The sequence below is a fragment of the Mus pahari genome, chromosome 2 (assembly GCF_900095145.1).
Source record: "Mus pahari chromosome 2, PAHARI_EIJ_v1.1, whole genome shotgun sequence".
In the NCBI taxonomy this organism is placed as follows: domain Eukaryota; kingdom Metazoa; phylum Chordata; class Mammalia; order Rodentia; family Muridae; genus Mus; species Mus pahari.
Window position 1 is genome coordinate 73,578,377 of NC_034591.1, and position 8,357 is coordinate 73,586,733.

Consider the following 8,357-nt stretch of genomic DNA (forward strand, 5'->3'; position numbering starts at 1 on the left):
GAGATGGAGAACAGAGGGAGAGGGAGAGGGAGAGGGAGAGGGAGAGGGAGAGGGAGAGGTGCTATACACAGCACAGATCTGCAACCAGAAGATACCTGAAGGGTAACATTTAGGATTCTACCCAGAAAGTGTCTGAGGCTTCTCAGATGAAAGGCATTTCTTAAGAACAGCCTGTATTACTCACCACAAAAAGCCTAAGGTGGAACCTGGCTGTGAACAAACAAACACGCTGCTGACTGCTGGCCAAGGGCTCCACAAAATCTGTCCCACCTGAACATATGTGCACAGCCAGCCGAACCGGGACCACAAGCCTGTCACGGCTTTCAGATGGAGAGGACCAGAGTGCACGGATCCTGGGGGTCAATGAGACATTGAGATGACAGAGCCATCATCCCAAACTGTCCTCTTCAGAGCCTGCATGGCCCCGCAGGCCTTGATGGGTGAGCTGCTATCACAGGGAGACCTGTTTAACCAGCCACAGTACATGCAAGGAACGGAGAGGGACAGGGTGGTGCAGCCACCTAGCTGCAGGACAGCAGGCCAAGGTGCGGCTTTCCCCTTCAGTGGAGCATATCTTTGTGTCCTAAAAGTGCCAAGCCAAAAACAATTTTTTTTTTCTTTTCATACCCTGGCTTCTGGGTGTGTGGCTCAGGAGCACAACACACACTTAACACCCAGGAGGCCCTGGGTTCACCCCCAGCACTAAAAACAAAAAGGCAAAACAAAGCCAATCAGGAACCTCCCAACACTATGCAAATCCCCTAGCAGAGGAATTTGGATTTTCAAAGATAACATGGGTGGGGGAAGCACCTCTTTCAACCAGAGACGCAGAACAGACGCATGAAATACTGTCTTAGAGCCATGGAGGACCTAGTATGTTGTGCCTGCACTCTCTAACCCCACCTAGTCCTAAGTTCACTCATTCCCCTTTGGGGAGTTCTCTGTCCTTGCTTCCAGGAGCTAGGATGGACTAGAATCTCTCATACCCATCCATCAGGGCTCCTGATGAAGGATGTTCCTGGCCTAGAGGAGTTTCACCCATGCATATTTATCTGTCTCAGAAACTCCAGAGCAGAGACTATGGGCTGGGCTAGGCACACCTGGCTCTCAGCCCACTTTTACTGCGTTCTGAGTTTAAGAGTCTTATCCCCAAGTTGAAAACACTGCCTACATCCCTACATTGAGAGCAGCTTCACTCTCTAACAGAGGTTTGCTCCCTTTCAAAAGGGTTCCACACGCTAACCTGGGCTTGCTCCTCTCACCCCCATCCCTTCCTGCTTTTCTTCAGCACTGTGGATGGAGCAGTATGAGGTTTCTAACTTCAGTGTGCAACAGCTGATATAGTTTAACCATTTGATCCCCAAAATATTTGTGTTGGAAACTGATCCTCAAGATCATAGTTAGTGGTGTGTGGAGGTGGGACCTTTGAAGGAGTCTGGGTCATGGGGATCCCATCTTCACAATGGACCACAGCTAAATGCACCCAAGAAGCTCACGTATTAAAGTTGATAGTCGCCATCCTATGTGCTACTGGGAAATGGCAGAACCTTTAGTAGGTGAAAGAATGTTACACCACAGTATCAAATCACTGAGAGGACTAGTAGGACCTCACTATTATTCTTTTAATCCAGCCACCATGATTCCAACACCTTGTGGTGATATTTTGCTCCATCACAGGCACAAAGACAACAGGACCAAGCAATCATGGCTGAAACCTCTGAAGCCACGAGCCAAAACAAAACCTTTTTCCTTTTAAGTTGATTATCTCTGGCATTTTGTCACGGTGATGAAAACTGACTGTCATAACAGTGATCCCAAGGGAGTGGATTGGTTATGCTGAGAGGGGTCTGTTATAGAAGCAAGTCTGGCCTTCTCATGTGAGGCCTCTCTTTTCCCATAATCTTTTGCTTACAGATTAACAGTACAGAACAGCCACAGGGGACTCTTCAGCAGCCCTCTCCTGCATGTTAGATTAAAATCCTCTGATGTTTCTCAGCCCAGGAGTCTGTTCAGCCCGAGATAGCCCATTCTTTAGCTCCTCTCATTCTCTTCTGCCCCAGGCATCACCAAGAGGGCCACTCACTACTCACATACCCAGTTCCTTCCCCCTGCTGAGCTTCAGGCCTGCTGTCCCCACTCGCAAATGACCTTACCGCTCCTGTATACATCCCTAATGCTTTACTGAAAGTCTCCCTAGAGAGAAACCTCCAGGCCTCTAATCCTAGAAATGTTCTATCTCAGGAAGAGTTGTACATTTTATAATTATGTATTTTCTTGTGTGTTCACATCCTGCCTGTCTAAGGACTGAATGTCCATGTTTCCATTCATGAGTCTAACCCCCAGCACGATAGCCTTGGAGGGACCCTGAGTAATGTTTAGGTTTAAATGATACCATGGGGGCTTCATCCCCAGGGTAGTGGACTTATAAGAAGGGACAGAGAATGCTATCTTGGTTCCTCTGTCAGTCCCACAGGACACGGGTGCCCATCTGTAAACCAGGTAGAGAACTCCCACTATTCCTGCCTATGCTGGAGGTCTAATCTCATACTCCTTGCCTCCAGGACTAAAAGAAATAAACAGCTGTTGTTTAGAATACACAGTCTAAGATAGTTTTCCATACAGGTGACCATCCTTGCTTGTACACTCCATTAACCCACACACTTTATATAACCCAGACTCGTCTCAAAGCTGTTATCTTCCAGGCCTACCCCCAGAGTGCTGGCTAGCATTACAAGCATGCACTACAGACGCAGCTGAAACAATGTCTGGTCCTTATGTTTTCAGTTTTGGTTTTGTGACACTGGGACTTGAACCCAGGGACCTTGTGAATGCTGTACACACATTATAGCACTGCGTTATTCCCCTACCCCCTCCCCAGCTCCAGGCATTACTACGCCCCTGCTCCCACCGAGACCTTCTGAGAATAGGTGTTGAATTAACGTGTTGAGGAACTGAAACTCCGAGGAGCAAGGAAGAACCCGGAGATAGCACAGTTTTATACCAGTCTTCCAGGCTGAGGAGCCAACAGTGTTTCACACCCCTGGAAGTGCCCACTTCATTATTAGATATGCTAAAGCACCTTCCACTTATTCTTGACATTTACTCTTCCACCCCCACACTGCCCCACACAGACCTCTAGGAAGGTTGTGAGATCTCAAAAGGAGAAACAAGCCATTGGGATGCGGGGGGGGGGGTGAGTAAAAATTCAAAAACTGGGGTGTACTTGGAACTAAACTCTGTCGCTGTTTACCTAGTCTCCCCACCCACCCACACACCTGCCCACCATAAAGGAATACTACTTTACTGCATCCGGGGGACATTATTACAAAGCAAACAGTATAATCCACCCTAATAAAATTAAGTCTATACTGGTAACAAGGATTTCGAGTTTCCCTGTTTTGCTCCGTTTCATTTTTCCATTCAGTTACAGTCTAAGAGATGGTTGGGGTGTAAGAGGGGCACAAGAGGAAGAAGCTCCCACTTCTACTCCTTAAACAAGCAGGAACACCATTCTGAAGAAAAACGTGCGCACACCTGCCCTTAATTACAGGTAGGAGGCTGGAGAGATGGGTCGGACCAGCAAAGAGGGCGGGTCCTGCTAAACATCCAGGCGGAGATTAAGAACCCAGGCTGGGCTGGCTTCAAGTCCTGAGCCAAGCACTGTAGACTTGGGGTTAGTTCATTAACCTCACGGGACGTCAGCTGTCCCACCTGGAAGATGAGAGCCGCAACTAAGGGATATTGGGCTGTTGGGAAAACTAAGTGTGTGCCGGATAGGAATCAACAAACCAAACGACAACTCCTCATGGATTCCTCAGCCCAGTGTGGCACACAGCAAGGCTGTGGAGGAGTTCATCTTTATTATCTGCAATCTGCCATATCTTCATCACTTCGTTTCACCAAACCTAGCATCATGATAAGCTTTGACCCCTATTTTACAGATGCCAGAGCCCAGACTAAGGTCACACAGGAGATGGCAAAACTAGCCCTGGAGCCACAGTGCCCATGGTTATTACTGTCACCACACTAATCACTACTTACTGGAAGCTGGGGGGGGGGGGTACTGTGCAGATGAGCTCACCATGGCTCAAAACAACCTGTCTGGAAAGGCCGTCCTACTTTATGAATGGAGATACCACCGTTAGTTAAAGAAGAAGGCATGATGGTGTGACCCGAGGTTTCCTCCACATCCATCTGCTGTCTGCTCTACAGAGATCGGGAGCCAGCACCCGAAGCCTCAGAAAGCCAGCCTAACGGCCTGTTTTTAAAATCTCCATTGTACCAGGCATGGTGATGCCTGCTTTCAGTCCCAGCACTCTGGTGGCAGAACCAAGAGGATCAATCTGAGTTGGAGGCCAGCCTGATCTACATATCAAGTTCCAGGCCAGTTGAGGCTACTAGTGAGGCTACTACCGCCTCAAAAATATAATAACAATAAAATCAAATTTAAAACTGCATTGTTAAATGGAGCCAGGAATGTCCTTTCTGGGGGAATCTGTTGTCCTGTAGTATACAGAGGCTGTCGATCCCCAAGGGAAAGCCTAGCTTCCTATCTAGTTCCAGAAAGTTTGCTCCGTGGGTCATGGAAAAAAAAAATTAAGATTGTATTAGGATGAAGCACAGCACAGAGGTTCCTGGCCTTTGCATTTTTAATCTTCTGGGAATTGGGATAACACACGTAAAATTTCACCTTCTCACAGCTTTCCTAACACCAAAGACATTTCTTCAGTAATGTGTGACTGTCTTAGCTAGTGGCACATGGCTGTTAAAGCATCCACTGAGCCATTAACTACCACACTTACCTCTTCCAACCCTAACCTATGTGGTGGTGACAATACAACAGAACAGCAAGGGACATCTCCATTCTAAAATACAATAGCAACAGAAAGATATATATCTATATAGAGATGTATAAGGCTATATATCTCTATAGAGAGAGTGATCTCTATATATAAACAGCTAGACATAGGCATACAGACATAAACATATAGGTATAGACACAGATATATTCCAGTTACTCAGAAGGTTAAAGTGCTACAACCCAAAACCTCTGTAACTTAGTGAGATTCTGACTCAAGATTTTAAAAGTAAGAAGAGGGCAGGGTTATAGTGCAGTGGTAGAGTTCTTGCCTAGCATCTATAAAGTCTTAGTTAGGTTCAGTCTCTCCAACACCGTCTCTATCATGCAGCAATGATGTACCAAGACCTGGTGCTAATCAGGTGCTCTCTGGATTATTCCCTGGGCATTTGTCTTCAACCATGTAGCACTCCTTTAAAATACAGCGGTCTGTTGTTTTAGAGAGAGACCACTTGACAGCAAAACAAATACTAAAGCGAGTTTCCTGAGTAGCCTGTTGGTTTTAAGGAAGGATGGTACTTCATTCCCTTGTTGGTTATAACAAAGTGACTCTCTTTTAGGGACTCTGATAGGGCCCTCTCAGTTTGCAGCCCACACTCCACTGGTTGGCAGTAGGGAGGGTACTGGCAAGCCTGCTGTGGCTGACTCTGCAGAGGACTCTATCTGCCCAGTTTGGTGCCTGCCAAACGCAGATGAAATTCAAGTTTTAGTAAGCATCCAAACCAGGAAGTCTCGCCAGTATTCCAGCCCTGGCTGAAGTCCATTAGTTAACTGAAAAGACGGCACTTCTCCCTCTTACTACAGAGTCAAGTCTAGATGAAACACCTGCTCTCTCTGAGCCTCCACAGACACAGTCAAACATGTAGGTGGCTAAGAGCAGACTGCTACAGGGCTCGCAACTAGCTTTCTGCAGAACAACGAAGACAACAAGACTCGGGAGATTTGTGAAATGCCTAGAGCTCACTGTGGCGACAATTCAGAACAAGTACATATCTGGTTTCCTAACTTCATCTTGCCTAAAACCTTCCAAAGGAAAGGGGTAGAAGAAACGGTTATTTAAATCCTAGGAATCAAATGCCTTCCATTTCGGCAGTGACCCCTTCCTTTGGATAAAAGACACAGCCTTGGGATTTTCGTTGAAGCAAATATCAGTGACCACGCAGACTCTTATAGACACTTGACCTCACTCCTCTGTGGCTTTACAGTTTATATTTTGAATGTCTTATCTAAACAAGACTATCACCGATGCTCTGGTAGTGACAGTCCCAACAGAATGGGGCAGCTGGGTAGCAGTTTCAGCTGGGAGGCAGGCATCAGTTCAGGCAGGACTTGGAGCAGGACTTGGAATTCTCTTCTACTGATTCCTGACTGTCTTTGATGAACAAGTCCCTGGCCAGGAGTCAAGAGGAGGACGGGAACGCTGGGAACGACAATATCTCAGGCTATTGCCAGCAAGAGAGCCATGTGTGCCGCATCAATTGTGAGTCCTGCTGACAGCCCAGCTTTCTTAAGAATATATTTGGTACAGAAGAGCAGGAGAGTGGGGTTTTAAAGAAGACAGTTTCTGGACACACTCCATCATAGTGGCTATACCAAATAGATAATTGTCTTCCAGTAACAGAGCCCCTGCCATGGACCATAAGGTGTGAGGTGGACGCGACCTGATGCTGTATTAAGCCTTACTTTATCTAGACTTTACCAGTAAGGAAAGAGAGGCTCACAGGGATCATTTTGAACTTGCAGCCAATCACATCACTCACATTTCCTCAGAATCAAAGATTAGAACCAGGTTTACTGGGTGTATGTTCTATAAAAACAAAATTCTTGTGGCCTTTGCAAGGGCCCTCCCTCTTCCACCTCTCTGCCCTGGGTTTTCAGTCTGCCTCTCCCCTGGCCAGCATACACGAGGATGCCTGTCTGTTTTCCAGTGGCTCCCGGATCACAACTACCACACTGGTCTCTGCTCCCAGGTACAACAGAGGAACCTCTCCTCTCCAACAGCCGTCCTGGAAGTTACCCATACACTCCAGGTACCCTTCACATCTAAAGCAGCAAGGCTGCTCTTAAGAGGGCAATCAGACTCCATTCTATACCTTTGGCTTCATCCTTAAAGGATGGAGGGCATTTGTCAAGGGTTCTCTGGCCTCCCCAGGCAATTTCGAACACCAGTAACTTAGGTAATATAGAACCAAAGGGGCTGCGCAGTCTATCCACTTTTATGCTTTTTACAATCTATGAAAACACTGCACACTCGAGGACTTTTTTTCAGTTTGATATTCGGGCAACTCTGCCAAGCAAGCATTGTCTGACTTCCTTCTTTTGTATCCCATGAAACTCAAGGGAAGTCCTCCCTTGGTCCCAGGACCATAGGAGGTTCCTGGACGCGGCCAGCCTGGCTGCAGCACGAGTTCAGGAAGGTCCAGTTCAGCTGGCACTTTCTTTCTTTCTTTCTTTTTTCTTTTTTTAAATTGGTTATTTTATTTATTTACATTTCACATGTTATCCCCTTCTCCCGTTTCCCTTCTGCAAATGCTCTATTCTATCCTCCCTCCCCCCCCCCCAGGGACCCATGGTTCCAGCTGATGATTGTCCTATTAGACACTTTCTTTTGGAGGCTGCCCATTGGTCTCAGGCTCCTATCCCCACGTGCACACCCAGGGAACTCTGAAGGAAGAGCTTAGAGATTCCGACAAAATTAATTTGTCGAATAGTCTGGGCGTCTGGGTTTGCTAAATCCACACTTGACTCTAAGTTGCAGGCAGGCGGGCTGAAAACGCGGGCCTTAGATCACACTGGGATCTTGATTCCGCTGGTTTCCGAACTAGGGCTGCATCTGACACTCTGGGTGAGGGGTGGGAGACGGGGGTCTCTCCCCTGGGGTTTCAGCTAGAGCTCTTCCACAGCAGCTTTACATTTCCTCAGCTGATTACAGAGCCTGCGGGCGCCAATCCCCATGACTTACCAAGTTGGCAGGACCTTGGCTCAGGTGGCCCTGGAGTACAGTGACTCTCAGCACGGGGATCCCGGTACTAGGGTCGCGGATCGGGCGGGACAGCAGCTGGCGGGAGGGAGGGCGCTGCCACTTGCGGTCCGGGATCAGGCGCTGCCTGGGTCTAAGGCCGGCCGCGCCCGGGCTCGGGTGGGCTCCGGGGAGGGAACAGGGCGGGGCGGTCGGAGGAGGCGGGGACCGGCCGTAGCGCTGCCCCCTGTCTCATTTCCCGGGAGGGAGCCGCCGCACACTGCACCAGACGAGCGGCCACTGTGCAGGGGGAGTGGGCAGGCCTCGGAGTTCGCCCAGGGGTGACACCCTGGGAACTCGTCGTGCCAGCTCTTCCACGGCCGCCGAGAGCCAAGGCCCGCCCCCTGAGAGTGCCACCCAGCGCCTGTAACCACAACCAATACCGGGACCCGGGCAGAAAGGCTGTTTAAGCAAACTAAGATCAAACTAAGATTCAGTTTGATCTCTTTCAGAGACTTTCTCTTGGTCTGTCGTTAAGTC

At 48.4% G+C, this 8,357-nt stretch overlaps 1 protein-coding gene across 5 annotated transcripts in view; it reads right to left on the minus strand.

Moving 5' to 3' along the window:
* Positions 1-8,133, minus strand: part of Nod1 (nucleotide binding oligomerization domain containing 1) — a 49,208-nt gene extending 41,075 nt beyond the window's left edge. For all 5 annotated transcript variants that reach the window (XM_021191421.2, XM_029535456.1, XM_029535458.1 and 2 more), the window contains exon 1: positions 7,821-8,133. The gene's annotated coding sequence lies outside the window, so the exon portion shown is untranslated. The remainder of the gene's footprint in view (positions 1-7,820) is intronic.
* Positions 8,134-8,357: the final 224 nt, after the last annotated feature.